At 61.6% G+C, this 19,008-nt stretch overlaps 1 long non-coding RNA gene across 3 annotated transcripts; it reads right to left on the bottom strand.

Moving 5' to 3' along the window:
* Positions 1-15,255: 15,255 nt before the first annotated feature.
* On the bottom strand, positions 15,256-18,493 carry LOC132593473 (uncharacterized). Of its 3 annotated transcripts, none has more exons than XR_009559021.1 (4): positions 17,873-18,493; positions 17,106-17,763; positions 16,739-16,934; positions 15,256-15,952 (listed from the first exon to the last, which is right to left on the bottom strand). It is a non-coding gene; the product is annotated as an uncharacterized lncRNA (long non-coding RNA). The 3 variants fall into 3 exon arrangements; XR_009559022.1 differs by having other exon boundaries at positions 17,106-17,963; positions 18,407-18,491; XR_009559020.1 differs by having other exon boundaries at positions 17,106-18,493.
* Between the last annotated feature and the right edge of the window lie 515 nt (positions 18,494-19,008).

The following is a 19,008-nucleotide window of genomic DNA, read 5'->3' on the forward strand; positions in this document are numbered from 1 at the left end:
GTTCTGGAGCCGTCCTCTGGACGTGCCAGTCCTTGGGGGCCAGCCTCTCCCTGGCTACCTCCTCTTCCCTCCCCCACCCTCAGCAGTGTGGCTGAGACCACAGACCGGGGGCCAGCGGGCTCTGCAGCAAACGTCTCCTGCAGCCCCTCCCCTCCTTCCCAGGCTATGGGCCGGGCATGCAACGGACCCCGGCTTCCTGCCCCCCACCCCAGCCCTCCGTGCTGCCCCTCCTCCCGGTGGCTGCCTGGCGAGGCCCTGGGATGCCCAGACACTGTGCCCAGGGGTAGTGGGCTGCCTCACAGCCCAGACCTTGGGGTGGCGGGGTACTCCGACCGGGCTGGCCAGGCCTCTCCTCGCCTCGCCGTGGAGCCAACCTGGGCCGGGCAAGGCCAGGCTGGCGTCTCTGAGTGAGTGGGGAAGGGAGGGGAAAAGCCAAAACTTTAAGGTATATGAACTGTGAAATTAAATTGAAATACTCAAGTAAGGAATCGCAGAACAGCATAAGCAAAGATGTTTACCAGGGCTTGAAGTTAAATACAGACATTTCATAAACCGAAACACAAAATGCAGTAAAGTTCTGCGGAATGTTAACTATAATTTACAGTGGAAAGAACGTTCCTGACTGCCGTAAACCCGCATGCATGGCGTCACCATCCGGTGCTGGGAAGCTGAGTTCCCCTGGCTGCACTGCTGGGCCTGGTGCAGGCGGGCTGGGCACCCACGGCCCGCCAAGGGGCTGCCGGGCCTGGGGACGCAAGGGGCGGTGAGTGCTCAGTGCACGCACGGCCAGCGCTCCCCTCCCGGGTGGAAGGTGTCACCGGCGGGTCCAGAGATGACCGTGGTTGCCAGGTTTGCCCTGCGCTTGGGCATTGCTGTAAAGCTCAGGTCAGGCAGACCTCAGGGGAGGAAATCTCTCCAAACGGAGAAGCAGGCAGTGAGTGGCCACCCAGGTGCTGACTGGTTCCTGGTCCCACCTGGTCTTGGTCCTGGGGCCCCACCCACCGATGGGGGCCAGGTGCAAGGCAGGCCTGGAGAGCTCCCACCCAGAGACGCCAGCCCCAGGCCAGGGGATGGGAGCCAAGGCATCCAGCTTCCTTTGTCTGCCCCCTCCTGCAGTCAGATTCCTTCACAGGAAGATAGTCATTTACACTGTAGTGAGAAAGAGCCCCTTCATTGTGCTCCCTCCCCAGTGCAGTTGTGTTCTCTCTGGCTGTGGAGTCTTTGTTGACCCTGGAAAGCCACTGGCATAGAAAGGCTTGAAAGGGGCAGGGTGCGGCCCAGAGCCACACACCTGCTTCCAGTTGCGTTCTGATTGGAACTCACCTTCCGGGCCTCTGGGGAGAGCAGCTGAGCTCAGTCAGTTCTTGGCTGGGCGAATGTATCGAGAGCAGCAGCCCCACAGACCAGGATCACAGCCCGCATTTCAAGTGTGTGTGGGTGTGTAGGTGGGGATGCCTGTGTCTGTGGCTGTTTGTGTGACGTATCTGAACAGGGCCCGAGTGTGTCCATGTGTCTGTGTGAACGTAAGTACCCCTGTGTGTCGCTCGGGGGTGGCGGGGCTCAGTGTGTGCCCGGGGTGGCCGTGGCCCCTGCACGCCTGGACTGTGGGGTAGCCCTTGCCCAGGCAGGCAGCCCCGGAGGTTGTGGGCTGGAGGGGACACGCCCCCCGGCGCTCTGCACCCAGGGCTACTGAAGACGGACGGAGCGGCCTGGTACCACGCACTCCTGCAACCCCCTACCCCGGCCCCGGCCTGTCCAGGAGCCTGTGTGTGAGGGCTTCAAGCCATGTGGAACGCGGGGTGCAGGATCCCTATTCCCTGTGTTCAGCTCAGTGTGAAATGAGGCCCCCGCCCCTCCCCCCAGGCCGGCCTTGGCCAGGGATGTTGGACACAAAAGCTGAGCCTGGAGAGGCCAGATGGGCTGCCTTCACCTGGATGGATGGGTGGGTGGGCCGGGATGGTGGGGAGGGTCCCCAGTTGCCAGGAGCAGGCCCGGCACATGGCCCGAGGCTGGGCTGTCCTCCCAGGCCCAGATCCACCTGGATGCCCAGTGGGTGGGTTCAGAGGGGACGGCCAGTGTCCCCGTCCACAGGGGCCAGGCTGTGTGCCGCCCTCAGCGTCTCCTCCAGCCCCACCTCGGGGGAGGGGCACTGGCGGGCCCAGATCCCAGCCCAGGCTGCCCAGCTCTGGCCGGTGCCCCCTCCACTCCAAGCCCTCCCCCAGTGCACACAGGCAGGCATCCATGAGCCTGTTTACCAAGTGCGTATTGTGTGCCCACTGCCTACCAGGCTCCGCACTGGGAGCTGGGACCCCAGCTCCGGATGCGGCCCTTGCCCTCTGGGGCCCCCATCTTGGGGGTGGGACAGGAGCGGCAGTCACGGCTGTGTGGCCAATCGATTTCTGGCCTCGTCAGCCAGGCCCTGGGGAGGGGCTGGGCCCAAGATGGGCCACCTGGGTCCCCAGGCCTCGGGGGGTCCCTGGGGCAGCCCTGTCAGGGTCCTTGGTGTCCCGGCCCAGGGCAGCTGCCCCTAGGGGCATCCTGCCTCCTGCCGTCCCTCCCGGGCTGTGCCCTCTGCCCGCCCACGTTTGCCTGGTCACCCTTCCATGTGCAGGAGGCCGGTGGCATTTCTCCAGACTCCCAGCCTCCCTAATTTCTGTGCTGCCGCTACAGGGAGTATTTTCTTTAAAAACAGGATGGATGTGAGAAAAACAACAGTGCTCGAAAACCACACTTAATGGGGGGGTCGGGCTGGCTCGTTAGCACCGAATAATCCACTGAGCTGCAACCTCACGGCTGGGAAACAAAAATAAACAACCCACCCGGGGCGCGCAGGGGCCGGGGCCTTCCACGTTCAGCCCCCAGTGCCTGGGTCCCGGGTCTCAGGACAGCGGCAGGAGGGCTCCCGGCCAGCAGGGGCGCGGTCACCTCCATGGGGACTGCCTTCCTCTGCCACCCTTGCCGGGCACCTTCCCTGGGAAAGGTCACTTGGAGGTGGTGCTCCCGGCGGGAAGAGAAGGGGACAAACCTCCCAGCCCCTCCCAGGGACGAAACCTTTGTGGCAGCCGAAATCCTGCTCGGTAATTTAAGCTTGCTCCCCCCCGCTCCATCCTCAGTGAAGAAGAACAGCTGGCCTTGTCTCTTTTTCTAATAAATCCCATCCGACTGCACCGCCGGGGAGGGACCTGCCAGCTCAGCCGTCCGGCCCAAGGAGAAGGGCCAGATCTCCATCAGCCCTGGGCTCTGGAAATCGGACGGGGAGACCCAAGCGGCGACCCCTGCCCCGGGCAGCCCTCCACTCGCGCCGCCTTTGTATGAGCGGGTGGGGTGCGCCGTGCCGGCGGGAGGGCCGGGGTCTGGGGGGACGGCAGCTACTCATTTGTGCAGCCGAGTTCCAGGCGCATTGTGTACTGGGCCGAACTTTAGCTCACAATTTGGGATTAGAGCAAATCCGAGTATTTTTCTGCATGCCTGCCCGCTCCCGGGCACCCAGAGCCTGCTGGGTAACTGCCTATTATCCGCCGGTTCCACTCCAGTGCCCTCCCCAATAAAACTTTTCATATCCTTATAAACGAACTCGATTGCCGTGTTATAAACATTTACACTGTGCTAAGAGATCATCTCCGCACATCAGAATTGGCTAAATTCCCTTTTCCAGATGAATATATTGAAGGAGATTAGAGATATGATAGCTTTTCAGATTGCTGAACCCGGAGAAATTAGCTTAGTGAGCGTTTACAGGGGCTAAATTGGAACCATTAAATACTGGATTAAATTGATGGCCCTTTCATTGTCTGTCCTTCGGTACTGCTGTAAAATCAATTAGCCGTCACCAGCCCATTCTCCATACAGGGACATTGCCGTCCTCCCTGGAAGCTGATGCAAAACCTCCCAGCGGTGGCGAGGGATGTGAAAACACACCTATTAGGTGGGACCCGGGCTGCCCTGGCCTCGCTGCACCCCCAGCCTCTGCCGGCTGCGCATCGAGGGTCTGCTGGCAGCTCCCCCCTCCCCGGAGGCGACGGGGACAGGTGAGGGGGGTGCCTGTGGGCATGGCTGGGCCCCGTCAGAGAGGCCGAAGATGGCGCGTGTCTGCAGGGAAGCAGCGGTCTCGGAGGGTGCTCAGGGGCTGCCTGCAGGGTAGCTTCCAGGTCGTGGCCGAGCGTGTGAGTCTTGCCGTCACGAGCCTGTGCTGGGAGCTTACCGAGCAACGGCCACGGATGAGTGGGGATCCCACTGAACCCTCCCCACGGCCCTGGGGGGCAGGCGCTCTTCTTGTACCCATTTCACGGAGGAGGAAACTGAGGCGCAGCTGGTCTGGCAGCCGGGCCAATGTCCACAGCTGGCCCCAGGCGAGCACTGCAGCCTTGAGCCGCTGTCCTGGGCAAGAACCCTCGGGCCATGCCCAGGTCTGGAAGGAGCGTGGGGCCTACCTCACCCACCAAAGGTCAGGATTGAGTGACCCTCGGGGCAGAGAAGCAAGTCTGGGGATGAGTGGATGGTCCAAGCGAGCTCAGGAGGATGGGCCAAGGCGAGGGGCTCCCTGGAGAATGGGGTGGGAGCAGGGAACACCCTTCTTGGGCCAGCACCCTCATCGTCCCTGCAGAATCCAAATGATCAGCACAGGACCCTGGGTTGTACTGATGGGGAAACTAAGGCCCAGAGGCGGTGGGTCCGAGTCACACAGCAGGTGGCAGCCGGGTGGACAGTCAGCCTGGTTAGTAAACCTGGTTTGTGGTCAGTCCGATTTGACTCAACCAGCGCTGGGGGCCTGAAGGAACTTCTCCCAAACACTCTGGACACTTTGTTGGTTTTTTTTTGGCCACGCTGCACAGCTTGCGGGATCTCAGCTCCCTGACCAGGGATTGAACCTGGGCCACGGCAGTGAAAGCCTGGCACCCTAACCACTAGGCCAGCAGGGAACTCCTCGGACACACATTTTAGATGCAGGAAGACAGGGTCGTGCATGGGAGACGGTGGGCAGAGGGCACTCGGGGTCTGGACTGGGGGTTGGGGCAGTGGGGCCGGAGACTGGGTGGCGCGCGGGATCTGGTGACGGCCTTCGCCCTGCGGTGTGCTCTGCTGGGAGCCCTCGTGCCCACTCCTGAGCTCAGCTCAGAAGTCACCTGCTCCGGGAAGGCTCCTCTGACCCTGCCGCCCCCTCCATCAGGCCAGGAACCCCCCTACCCCTGCTCCCACGGGCTGTTGGGCTTCCCCATGTCATGGCGGTCATGACACTAGGTAGGAAATGCTGGCCTGCGAGGAGCCCACCTCCCCATCTGCTCCAGGGCCCGTGGGTCCAGCCCGTCTTTGAAGAGTTGGGGGGGAATGGGTCCAGGTGTGCCGATGGCCCGGCCACCAGGCAGGTCAGTGAGAACGTGACCGGGATGCAGCAGCCGGGGGAGCCCCGGGCCTTCCTTGGCCCAAGTGCAGGGGAGGGGAGGCCAGCCCTGGGAGCTGACTGGCGGCAGAACGGCCGCCCTCCCAGTGGCCGGAACACGCACGGGGTCTCGTGGCTGTGAGGAGGTGGCTCTGTCCCTTCTCAGGCAAGAGCCTTTCCTCAAACGTTCTGGCAGCACCCACAGTCCACAGAGCACTTCCCTCCCGTGAGCCTGGGACGGCCATCGGCCCCATCCCAGACAGCAAGCAGGAGAGACTGGGGTAGGCAAGCTCGCCCGGCCCGGCAGAGGGGAGCTGGGCTCCACTGAGGGACCCCGTGCCCCCGGCCCACTCGGCCTGAGCTGAGCCCTGGGGCGCACAGCCATCAGGACCCCACCCAGCGGCTCGGTGCTCCGTAGCACCTCCCCGCCCCGCTCTGGCCCCGCAGGACGGAGGAGGCTGGCGGACCAGCCCTTCTGTGCAACTTTTCAGAGACCAGCCTGCAGCCAAGATGTGGGCGATCCTGTGGATGGGCTGAGCCCCTCCAGGCTGGGCTGGGCCTTCGGCCGAGGTCTGTGTGTATGTGTGGAGGTCGCGAGGACCCAGACGGAAGGTGGAATGGAGTGGGCCTGTGGGGGCCTGGGAAGGACCCGCCCAGATGTCCACTCCTGGCCGAGGGGCCCTTAGCCGTCTCCTTCGGAGGGTGACGGGACGAGCTGCTGGGCGGGGTGCTGAGCGGCCCGTCCTGGGAAGAGTGCAAGGCCCGCTGTGGGGGGAGGGCAGCGGGAAGAGCTGGGCCCGGAGCCTGGAGGTGTGAGGTGCCCTCCCTGGGGATGGGGTGCCCGGCGGCCCCTCACACAGTGCTGGGCACACACTGGCAGAGCCTCAGGGCTTGGGGCCCCCAGACCCCTGCCCGGGTCCCCGCAGCATCCCAGCACCGCTCTGTCCTCACCGTCCTGACGGCTGACCTCCGGCTGCTCTGAGAACTGGCCGCCCCCAGGCTGGTTGAGAGGCCCCTGTTCCAGCAGATTAGCCCCCCCTAAGAAAAACACACCGCGGGTTTCATCTGAGCCCAGCAGGTGGGCGGGAGGCCTCACAGCAGAGAAGCCCAGACGGGTGGGGAGGGGCTGCAGGCAGCACCGCACAGGTCAGGTGACGCCCGGGCAGGAGATGAGGGGTCTGCAGCCCGGGGGGAAGGCCGGGTCAGAGACCCCCGTGCAGGGCAGAAACTTTGCACCCAGTGAGGACTGTGGGTGGGGCCAGTCTGGGATGGGTCCCCTGGGGTCTGCCCAACACCTTGGCTAACTCCCGGGTCTCCCTGCTACCCAGAGGCCCTGAAAGGACTCTTCATCCCATCTTACAGATGAGGAAACTGAGGCTGGGGAAGGGAGGGGGGCCCCTCTGGGACTGGGACCCCAGGCAGCCTGCACTTGCTCATCAGAACTGCAGACCCCTGGGCCACACCCTCATTTTTCACATGGGGGAACCGTGGCCCAGAGAGGGACAGGAGCCCACCAAGGTCACACAGGATGCCGGCCTCCTGTCCTGGCCTGGGCCCCTCTGCTGGGGCGTGCAGCCCCTCCCCACACCAAGCCCATACCCCGGGCCAGGAGGCAGCCCTCAGGGCTGGGTGGAGGCTGGGTGGATAAGGTTTCTGGCAGCTGGCGGGGGTGGGCACGGTGGGTCTGGTGCAGGGGGGGAGGGGGGGAGGGCCACAGAGGCAGGTGAGAACGGCAGCCACGGGAAGTTCTCACGGACAAATGGGGTGAACCGGCCGCCCCCGCTAGCCCCTGACAACTGATGTTAAAGTAGAGGGCAGTCTGGGCGCACATGGCCCTGCACAGGAAGGGGCTGGAGACCCCCCTGCTCGCTGGCTCTGTGCTCGGCGCTCCCGGCTCTATGCACGCTGGGTGGTGGGCCACGTCTCTGGGCCCCCCACCCTGAGCTTCCAGGCCGGGATTCTGGGGGTCCCTCCATTCACCCCCCAGGGGACACTCCAGGGATTGGCCGGCTGCCTGGGAGGAGGACCCAGAGCGGCTCTGTGGACTCTGCCACTGAATCACTGGTAAGTGCCTCTGCCCCCTGGGCCTCAGTTTCTCCCCCTGGACGGCCGGGGCCCCTCCCCCTCCCCTCCCCTCCCCTGCCCTCCCCCCGCCCATCCCGGGGGCTGCCAGGAGGAGAGTGAGCCAGGGCCCCGCCGGCAAAGATGAGACCACAAGGTGTGTTATGGTTGTCACGCTTGTCACAGGCAGAGTTTCACGCTCGGCCCCTGGGGACCACGAGGGCCTGTGGGGCAGGGGCCTCTCATCACCTGGGCCGCCGGCTCTCCGTTCGGGACAGTCTTCATCTGGCCGTGATGAATGGCTGCAGCTCCGCTTGGAAGGCCTGGGAGAGGAGCCAGAGAAGCTGGGCAGAGGCTCTAAGACGTGGAGGTGAAGGGGGCGCGGCGCCGGGAGGGCCACTGGTCCGTCTGTCCAGGCCACTGTCCTCTGCCCTAGAATGAGAGCAGGAGGGGCTGGAGCACGGGGTGGGGGCGTTTCTAAGCACACTTTCTGGAACGTTTGGACGCATGGGAGGGAATGCAGGCTGGGCCACCACGGACGGGCACCCGCACGTGCCCTGAGGCTCCGGGCAGCCCCTGAGATGCGGCCGAGTCTGGGTGCAGCAGGGCTGTGGAGGCGAGACCAGAGGTCCATCTGTGCCCCTTCCTCCCCCTTCCAGTTAGAGGACACGAGCCAGGCCGGAGCGGCCTGCCCACCAGGGACGCACGCCCGGCCGTGTCGCGGGAGCTGCGCTGCCCACCTGCTCGGGGGGACCAGGCAGTGTGGGGTGGAGCGCCGTCCACTGCACTCTGCCGCTCTGGGTCCTGCGTCGCCATCGTGGGGCATGTCCTCGGGGTTAAAGCCGCTTGGCTGTCTGGCTTCGGGGAGAAGGAGGCAGGTTGGCGTCGAGATGTCCTCGAAAACGGGTGGTGTAAGAGTCAGCGATGGACGCGAAAGTTAGTGGGCAAAAGGGAGATGAGACACAGGAACCCACACTCTTCCATGTACCTCCCCGGAGAGACACTTATTAAACTTTTTGGACTTTCTTGTGTGTGGGGGGGTAAATATACATAACATTTACCATCTTAACCCCTTTGCAGTGTCCAGTGCAGGGGCATTAAGAACGTTCACACTGTTGTGCAGCGTCACCACCAGAATATTTTCATCGTCCCGACCTGAGACTCTGTCCCATTAAACACTCACTGCCCTTCCCCTCCCCCAGCCCTGGGCCCCCACCTCCTACTTTCTGTCTCTGTGACCCTGACTCCCCCAGGGTCCTCACGTGAGTCGAATCGCAGTGTCTGTCCTTCTGTGTCTGGCTTATTTCACTGAGCAGCATGTCCTCAAAGTGCAGCCACATTGGAGCAGGTGTCAGTACTTCATTCCTTTCTGGGCCCGAATCTACTGACTAATTACAAAGAGAAAACTAGTGACTTCACATGGGAGAAAGCCGATAGGCACCAGCAGGTGATCAAGTTGGCATCACCCGGGACGGGACCGACATCCCAGGCTCTCCTGACCTGAGGCCCCGGGGAGACACGGCATCACTTTGGCGATGTTCCTGCCCCGAACACAGCCCGAACGTGCCCAGTCATGAGGAGACCCCACAAAGCCACACGGAGGAGCGTCTGACAAAGCAGCTGGCCGGCACTCTTGACAAAATGCCAGTGTCGCAAAAAAGACTGAGGCGCTGTCCCAGAATGACCGTGACGATGGTGACGTGACAGCTACGTGCAACGCAAGGTCGTGGGACAGGACATGGGCGTCAGCAGGACGACTGGTGACCCTTGGAAAAGGCTTGTATCAGGAACCGCATCTATACCCAGGACCCTGGCGGGAATCAACTGTTAGATAGTCAGGAATTTTGCAAACCAGCTGTAAGTTATGCAGATTGGCCGCGGTGGGAGTATTTATACCACAGAGAGAGGCTAGCGGCGCAAAGCAGGACTTTTGGGGGGAGGGGGGACCTTACAAGCACACCACCGGTTCTGTAAGATGTGACATTAGGGGAAGCTGGGTGAGGATGACTGGAATCCTGTTCACGATTTTGCAGCATTTTTGCAAGTCCGAAATTACTTCAAAATAAAAAGTTTTCAAAAGTTCTAAAATCAGAGACTCAGCTCCTGGCAAACCAATCCCCCTCCTGTGTCCTTCAGAGGCACCAGTCGCCACCCCAGCCTGACACACTCTTTCCTCAGCCCCTGGGTGACCACACCCTCCTGGCCGCCTTCTTCTCCTCAGTCCCTTTCAGTCTTTTAAAAGAGGCTCTAATTTCTTTCTTTCATTCATCTATTCATCCCTCCACCCACCTATCCATTCACCCATCCATCTGTCATCCATCTATCCATCCATCCACCTATACGTCCTCCCCTCTATCCCTCCATCCATCCATTTACTGTTTTTCTTTTTGATAAATTTATTTATGTATTTACTTTTGGCTGTGCTGGGTCTTCGTTGCTTCGGTGGCTTCTCTTGTTGCAGAGCGTGGGCTCTAGGCACGTAAGCTTCAGTAGTTGAGGCACGTGGGCTCAGTAGTTGTGGCTCACGGGCTCTAGAGCACAGGCTCAGCAGTTGTGGCACACAGGCTTAGCTACTCTGTGGCATGTGGGGTCTTCCCGGACCAGGGCTCGAACCCGTGTCCCCTGCATTGGCAGGCAGATTCTTAACCACTGCGCCACCAGGGAAGCCCCACCATTTACTATTTTTAGAGCAACTTAAATGCAGGGCACTGCTCTTGTTTATTTTTCAGTACTGAGCAAAAGAGACAAAGCCCCTGACCTCATGGAGTTCATACACCAATGGCGAGAAGAGCAAGCCAACAGGAAAAGAACTCTGTGAATTAAACACGAAGGAAGGGATGAGGTATCACGGGGAACGGGGGGTGGGAGGTATAAAGCTGGGAGCTGTGGGTGCACAGACACTCTGCCCCCTCCCAGCACATCCCGGGGGCCGTGATCTTACCCCCCTCCCCAGCTCCACCATGAGCTCCAAGCCTGCAACCGTCTCACCATTTGATCCAGGCACACAGGAAGAGTTCAAGTGAGTTGGATGGTGTTTGATGGGGCCCCATGTGGGGTTGGACTCCAGCGTCCGACCCAGACAAGCCCTTGAAGCCGGGAATCCCCAGTTCACGGAGGCGCAGGGAGACAGGGACCCCTGGCCACCGGTGCTGGAAGCCGGGCCGGCCCTGGAAAGACCTTTGGCAACATGGGCTCAGCACCGTGGAAACGCTCGACATCTCTGACCAGTAATGCCACGTGTGGGAGGCTCTTCCAAGGAAATTACCCCAAATATGGGGAGAGCGTTAGGCCCAAAGATATTCACTGTAACATTATTTTTAACGACCAAAAAAAAAAAAAAATTGGAAGCAGCTGAAATGGCCAACCATCAGGGAGTAGTTTAGTAAATTATAGTCCACAGAGTCGATGGAATACTAGGCAGTCATTAAAAGTGATCATTACAAAGGCTGAGCGGTGAAATGCAGACGCGTCTGCAGTGTAACGCGGAAGGGAGAGCAGCGGATAGAACTGTGTGGACATTAGGGGTGTAACGATGTAAGAAACACATGCAGCAGGAAAAAGCCTGGGGGGGACGGAGCGGCAGAGGACAGTGTGGTGAGCTGCGGAGGCGGAGAGCAGCTGCTCTTTTCTGTTTTCTGACTTTTCTATAAAGTATGATAGCTTTAGTAATTTAAGATACAGGCACACCTCGCTTTACTGCGCTTCACAGATACTGCATTTTCCACAGACTGAAGGTCTGTGGGGACCCAAGTCTATCGGCACCATTTTCCCAAGAGCGTCTGCTCGCTTCATGTCTCTGTGTCACATTCTGGTAATTCTTGAAATATTTCAAACCCTCCGCCAGCCAAAAGATTACAACTCATTAAAGGCTCAGATGATGGTTATAGCATTTTTTAGTGATAATGTATTTTTCTTTAAGGTAGGTCCGTTGTTTTTTAGACATAAGGCTATCGCATACTTAATAGACTACAGTGTAGGGCAAACACAGCTTTTATCTGCACTGGGAAACCGAGAAGTTGGTGTGAGTGGCTTTACCACGATACTCTCTTCTTTGCGGTGGTCTGGAGCCAAACCCGTGACATCTCCGACGTGTGCCTGTACTTAATAAACAGAGTTATTGCAGGATGTCAGGATTGTGGTAAGTTTTGTTTTCTCTTTGTGCTTTTCTGGATTATTCAAAATGTTCTCCTGGGCTTCCCTGGTGGCGCAGTGGTCGAGAGTCCGCTGCCGATGCAGGGGACGCGGGTTCGTGCCCCGGTCCGGGAGGATCCCACGTGCCGCGGAGCGGCTGGGCCCGTGAGCCATGGCCGCTGAGCCTGCGCGTCCGGAGCCTGTGCTCCGCAACGGGAGAGGCCACGACAGTGGGAGGCCCGCGTACCGCAAAAAAAAAAAAGTTCTCCTATGAAGAGGCTTGCTCTGGTCCTGTGATGGGAGGAGGTTGGGGGGGGCGGAGTGGGGGTGCCACCCCTTGTGGGATCATTGGCACAGGGACACCCTTCCTGCCCTCAGAAGGGCCATCCGGGTGGAGGAGCAGGTGTGCCCACAGGGTCCTGAGGGGGGACTGGCCTCTCGGCAGGCATCACAGGCTACCCTGAAGGAAGCGCTGGGTGCCCTGGGGACGGGGGGACGCAGGGCACTGTGCTGTTATGGAGGGACGTGTACAAGGAGAACAGGGTGGTCAGAGGCCTGCGAGGTGCACTCTGGGGGAAGAGGGGAATCAACCGGAGGTCGTTCTGCACGCACTCTGCCCAGGCGTCACCTGCACCAACTCATTCATGTCTCAGAAACGGCCGTGAAGAACAAGCCTGTTTGTCAGAGGAGGAACTGGAGGCTTGAAGGCCTCAAGTAACCTGCCCAGAGTCATGAAGCTGGTAAGTGGGTGAGCGCCCCAGAAATGGCTCTCCTAGGATTGTGCAGTGTACAACTTACACCACTGTCCAGGGCCTGCCTCAGGGTTCAGACCCAGGTCAACCCGAGTTCAGAGTCTGGGCTTTCCCACCTGGCCCCAGGCCCTGTGCCAGAAACACAACAATAAGAAGTTGTCCTACAGGCCTCAGGGAGCTCAGAAAGCAGGGAGAGAGGACGACACGGGAAAGAAAACCGGAAAGGTGGTGGAGACGATGATGGCGCTGCCGGTGATAAAGGCACTGATGGTCCTGGCGACGAAGGTGATGGTGCCGGCAGTGGCCATCGTTCGCTCAGTGCTCTTCATGTACCAGGCACTGTGCTGAGCCTTTCAGATAAAGTATTTGGAGGTCGGTACTAGCCTGCCTATTTGGTCTTTCAGCCCGTGAAGGGAAGGGCTGATACTAAGTCCACGTGATTCCTGGGTCTGGGCTGGACAAAGGCCCGAAGGAGGCTGGGTGTAAGGGGCTAGGACTGAGGTCTAGGCAGAGGGAGTCTAGCCCCTCCCCCTCCAGCAGAGGGAGGGGAAACATGATGGGCAGAGCTGATCCACATTGTTGGGGGGGGCCCGGATACGGCCCCTGCCTGGCGGGTTGATGCCAGGCCAGCAGTGAGGGGACCAACAGCCCTGGGGTGCAGATGCCTGGGGCTGAGCGGGGGGGCGTCAACCTGCTCGCGTTCCTGTTTTGCAGATGGAGGTTGAGCGCTGCGGAGGGGCAGGCGTATCCGCCATGGTTTTTATTTTCTGTATTTTACGACGCTTTGACGTCTCAGGGGCCCTGCTGGCCAGGAAGAAAGTGCCCCTTGCCCCAGGGTTAGCTGGTCTGAGAGGTAACAGATACTCCCGTGAGCGCGCCTATCGTATGGAACCAGCCAACACAGAGCCCACCCCTCCTCTCTCAGGCTCCCACGCTCCCAGGGCAATATTTCCCCGCCCTCAGTCACCCAGGGCCAGGAAGCAGACAGCTGGAGACCCCCCTATAGCCCAGAGCCTGCCCCAGTTCTTCAATCCATCCAACCATAAGCCAGTGCACAGCTGACCCCGCCTCACCCTTTCCATCCCCTGAAAACTGCAATAAAGGCTCTGGGCCCTGCCGCCCCCAGGTTCCTTCTGCCTCTGGACTGACCCGCTGCGGCCCCGTGTGGCCCTGCATGGCCTGCCCCACCCCGGGGAACTGTGAGTGATGAACTCTTCTTTCAAGGCAGTGGTCTCCACGTCTGTCACCTTACGTACCTGATTAGGATACATCAGGGGTGCAAACCTCAACATGGCAGGGGGGGCCTTGGGCCGCGTGGCAGATGCAAGTTCAGACACAGGCTGTCTGGCTGGCCCATCACGGAGCTGCTGAGGTGGGGTGAGCAGGGGTGAGCAGGGGCCACGGTTGTCCCGTGTGCTGGGTGGCCATGGGGCAGTGGGAGGGGACGCGCCTTCTGAATTCTGCTCATCGCCCGCGGCTGGGTGACTGGGGCGGGTCTCCACCTCTCTGTGGGTCTCCTCTGTGGACTGGAGACCTGGGCCTCGGAGCTGCCGGCCGGCCGGGAGGGTGCCGTCCGAGCCAGGCTGCAGGGGGCCGCTGAGCTGAGGGCCAGGTGGGCATGGGGCCGTCACCCCCCAGTAGAGCCACCACCCTGCCCAGGACCCACTTGGCAGCCCCTGTAGGCGGCAGAGGGCAGGCAGGGCCAAAGCCGGGCTGGGGTGTAGGGGGAGGGCGGTAGGCGGCGGGGCCCCCGGCCGCCTCACCCCTGTGCCTGCTGGCTGGCGTCTGGCCCTGGCCCAGCTCCCCTTCCTCCGGGCCCGGTGCTCTCCGTCCACTGGGCCGCCTCCCCAGGGGTGCCAGGCCCTGAGTGCACGGCCACGGCCAGCCTGGCCGGCCCGTCATTGAAGCCTCCCTCCCGTAATTGGCAATTTTGTCGTATTTATTCACAGCAGATCGGATTGCCAGGAGCTTGCTGGGGCTCTCCGGAGGCCCGCCGTGAAATCGGTTTGAAATGGTGTGTCAGGTTTTCCTCTCCCTGCTGAAGCGACCATCTGGCTGCCGGGCCGGGGCTGGACTGATACACTGACCCGGGGAATCGCGGCTAAGCCGCTCCCGGGGGCCCACACGCCCGCGCGCCGCTCTGGCCTCCCCCATGGGCTCGGCTGCAGGGGGAGACCTGGGCAGGGCGGGGGGGCAGGAGGCGAGAGCCCCCGGGCACCACGCTGGCCATCCAGGCACTGCCAGGTGGGCACCTCTCCCACAGCCCTACCCCGGGTGGCCCAGATCTCAGCGGCTGAGCAGAATTAAAGGGTGAGTTTTTTTTTTTTTAATTATTTTAAAAACGTATTTATTTTTGGCTGCGTTGGGTCTTTGTTGCTACGCACGGGCTTTCTCTAGTTGCGGCAAGCGGGGGCTACTCTTCATTGTGGTGCGCAGGCTTCTCACTGCGGTGGCTTCTCTTGTTGCGGAGCACGGGCTCTAGGCGCGCGGGCTCGGTAGTTGTGGCTCGCAGGCTCAGTAGTTGTGGCTCACGGGCTTAGCTGCTCTGCAGCATGTGGGATCTTCCCAAACCAGGGCTCCAACCTGTGTCCCCTGTACTGGCAGGCGGATTCTCAACCACTGCGCCACCAGGGCAGCCCCAAGGGTGAGTTCTCGATCGTGTGGCAGTTCTGTCTGGGTCGACGGGGGCTCCGGTCCTGGCGGTCCTCAGGCCCCTCCCACCACAGCGCGTGGCCCTGTGAGCGCCTGGTGTCGCTCAGCTGGGGGGCGGGGGCAGCTCCCAGGAAGGCCCCAAGCTGGACGTGATCGGGTGGCCCCACTGATGCCAGGAGGGCTGCAAAGTCATATCCAGGGGAAGAAATGGGCTGGGAGCCCGTGAAGCAGACCCTCAATAAAGCAGGAGCACCAAAACCTTTTTTCTAAGAAATATTTTATTTCAAAAATCAAATGGGGCCGCGTCACACCTATTAGGATGAAGTATATATTTTTTAATATAATAATATTATATATATTTCTACAGAAAATAGCAAACACTGGCAAGGATGTGGAGAAATTGGAATGCTTGCACCCTGTTGGTGGGAGTGCAAATTGGTACCACCATGGTGGAAAACAGTACAGAGCTTCCCCCCAAAATGAAAAACAGAACTGCCGTATGATCCAGCAATCCCACTTCTGGGTCTGCACCCAAAAGCATCGGAAGCAGGACACAAAGAGATACGTGTACCCCCACGTTCACAGCAGCCCAAAGGGTGGAAGCCACCCAAGTGTCCATCGATGGATGACGGATGAACACAGCGTGGTCCATCCACACGATGGAATATCACGCAGCCTTCGAAAGGGAGGAAACTCTGACACCTGCTACAATGTGGATGGACCTTGAGGACGTGATGCTCAGTGAAAGAAGCCAGACACAGAAGGACAGATACTGGGAGTCCACTCCTATGGGGTCCCTGGAGGAGCTGGGGTCACAGAGGCAGAAAGTAGGGGGTGGGGCGAGGGGCTGGGGGAGGGGCAGGGGCATCCGTGCGGAACGGAGACAGTCTCAGTTTGGGAAAATGGAAAGTTCTGGAGACGGACGATGGTGGCGGCTGTCCAGCGTGACCACACTGTGTATGTACCCGATGCCCCTGGACTGGACATGAAAATGGTTAAGAGGATAAATGCTATGTTCTGAGCATTTTCCACAATAAGAAAATCAGACGGCGCCGCCACCTACGGGGAGCCTGGCGTGTCCCGTGTGGCTTCTGGGCAGAGGGTGGGCCCGGCGCCCCTTTGGGCGCTGGTCCTGGGCTCTAGCTGCCCTGTTCCTCTGCCCGGGAATGGGGAGGGGATGGGCTGCCCACGGCCACGCCGGGGCCCTCGGGGCCACGCGGAGCCAGGGAGGCCGGACCGTGGGGCTGGAGCCGCACACCAGGCCAGGACTCGGGGGCTGGCCTGCTGGGGACACCAGCTTATTTTTAATGCTGACGCCACATCAGGAAAGCCAGTTAGGCAGTGGTGGTGAGAAATTGATTGGTTTTGGAGCAAAGACAGAAACCCAGAGCTCAGGAGGCTGTGGGAACGACGGGGGGAGGTGTGGTTGGCCCTCCCGTCCCGTGTGTGTCTGTCTGTTGTCCCTTGGAGGAGCCGGGCGAGGGGGCGGGTCCGGGCGCCCCAGCCTGCCACCATGGCCACCTGCTGGGTCTGCAGGAGTGACACTGGATGCAGAGGCTGGGCTGGGGTCTGTGTTGGGCCCCCCACAGCGGGGGCATGGCTCCTCCCCTGGGAGGCTGGCCCGGGCCCCTCCAGCCCACACCTGCCCCGCCGTCCTCTCCCACCTGGGCCAGAGCGGGGTCCAGGCTGGACCGCTGCCAGGTGGGCTCCCTGAGGCCTCCCTGCCCCTCATCCAGCCCCCACCCTCCCTGGGTTCCACCCGCACCTGGGTTCTGGTCTCAGCATCTCTGCTCACTGGCCGGTGACACTGGGCAGCTAAAGGCCCCGTCCGGCCCTCAGTTCTTCCCTCTGTAAAAGGCGGTGGAGGGCGTTGCCCTTCCCTCCCACCCCTTCTGCATCAAGCTGGATGTCTGCTCCGAAGCCTCCAGGATGGACGGGGGCCCTGGGCACCCAGATCCAGGCTGTGGACAGCAAGGGGCGGCTGAGAGGCCCAGAGGGGCCGGCAGACTCGTCAAAGGTGCCCAGGGGGTTGGGGTCCTGCCTTCCAGCGTCCTGGGCACCCGAGGCCTCCCCCACCCACTCCTGCCAGCAGCGTGCCCCCACCCCGTCGTCACTGTAGGCAAGGCTCTTACCCCGGCTGAGCCCAGATGTGCACCCTGGCCTCACTGAGGGAGGCTGGTTAGCCAAGGAGAGTCTCCGAGCCTCGGTCTCTGTGTCTGTAAATCGGGGACGTGGTCCAGTCTTGTCTGCCAGGGCCGACCTGCGGGCTGGGAGGCTGCCTACCGCTGGGCGCGAGCCTCAGGGGGCCTCCGCTGTCGCCTCAGCCCCATGGTGGGGGGACCATCGATCCTCGAGGTGGGGGGCCGTCCATGCAGGCGGGCGGCGCATCCCGCATCGACCCGCCGTACCGTGTGCTGGCCCCCCTGTGCTGTGCTAACAAGCCCATCTCATGGCGCCTCGGGCCCTAATTGGCAAGACGGGCACGTGCGTGTCTGTCTGGGAGACCGGCGCCCGTGCCCGCCCCAGCTCGAGGCGGACAGCGGTGCTGGGACCCTGTGCCGGCGTCCTGCCCCTATGGGCTGCCAGCCGAGGCTGCCTGGTTTCTAGAGGCAACACCCAGAGGAAGGTCGTCAGCAGGGATGTCAGTGGGGAGAAGGGGCTTGTTAGTGGGACCCCCGAGAGGTGCTGGGCCCACCCCACAAGCCCAGAGGCAGCCTGGAGCCGTCCCACAGTGCGGACAGGGAGGGAGGGAGAGGCAGGCACGTGGTGAGGGGACTCGGGACCCTGGCCCTGGAGGGTAAAGGAGGAGAGGGGTTACTTGGCACAAGGAAGGAAGATGGGGGCAGTCTGAGAACAGAATTGGGGTAAAACCTGTAGGTGCAAGAAAATGGCCACTTACCTTGTCGACTTTGGTGTCCTGCCCAGATGGCAATGAGGTCCCGCCTGCTGCCCCCGGGAGCTGTCGTGGACCTGGGCAAGCGAGGGATGGCCTGGAAGATAGTGATCCGCCCGCCAGTGGGCGCGTGAAAGCTAGAGGCCTGAGAGGGGACGCCAGCTCTGCATGAGGCAGGAGGGCTCTCAGAGTGGACGCGATGGACCTCAGAAATGTCCCCTCGGGGTCTGCTCAGCTGAGCACAGTGCCACGGTGGGGGCAGGGAACCGTGTCCCTGTCCCCAGAGACCCTCTCTAGTGGGATGACCTGAACCTGGAGGACCCGGCTGGGCGGCTCACTCTGCAGCAGACTCATCGCCTGCTCAGCCAGGGCGTCGCCTCATCCCAATGCCCCCAACACCCCAGAATCCAGCCACCCCTCCCATCGGGCAGCCGCCACCCCAGTGAACACAGGTGGGGGCATTGATGCCCTGAGGATGGCAGGACGGACTCTCCAAGGCCTCCGGCACAGCTGCTGCTGCCTGGTCCCCACTCTTCCTACCCCGAGAGTCCCCAGATGCCTGCCTCACAGCCCACAGCCTGCCTGGGCCCAGGGTCCTCCGCACTCCTCTCTCTGGGTGAGCTGGGACCTCCACCCAGAGGGAGGAAGGGCCAGCCACTCGCTGAGGCCTGATTGGGCTCCAGGGAGGCCCCGCCCCGGATGCCCTGGCGGCACCAGTCAAAGAGCCCATTGTCCATGGCTCTGCCTGCAGAGATGTCACGTTGGCAGCGTGAGGCCGGCCGTGATGGACCCCCAAACAAGCCCGTCTTCTTTTGCTTCCAACAGACGTGTCCGGTGGTTCCTCTGCTCCCATGTTCTGGGTGAGAAAACTGAGGCCAGAGGGGAGCAGGGTGCCTGGTCCCCCTCCTGGGTGTGGGGGACCCAGGAAGGTGGTGGCAGAGCCTTGCTGCTGTCACCGGGGCACCCGGGCGGCCACCAGCCCAGACAGGTGTGCCGCTGCCCCGCGCCCTCGGCCGCAGCCCATCCGTCAGCCCGCTAATCTTTCAGCATCCGCCGGCCTCTCGTGGGGTGTGATGGATGGGCTCCCGGCCTCGCCGGCTGCTGCGAAATCACTCAGCGCCAGACAAGCCCTAAATCTGACG

This window comes from Globicephala melas, chromosome 15 (genome assembly GCF_963455315.2).
Source record: "Globicephala melas chromosome 15, mGloMel1.2, whole genome shotgun sequence".
NCBI lineage: Eukaryota > Metazoa > Chordata > Mammalia > Artiodactyla > Delphinidae > Globicephala > Globicephala melas.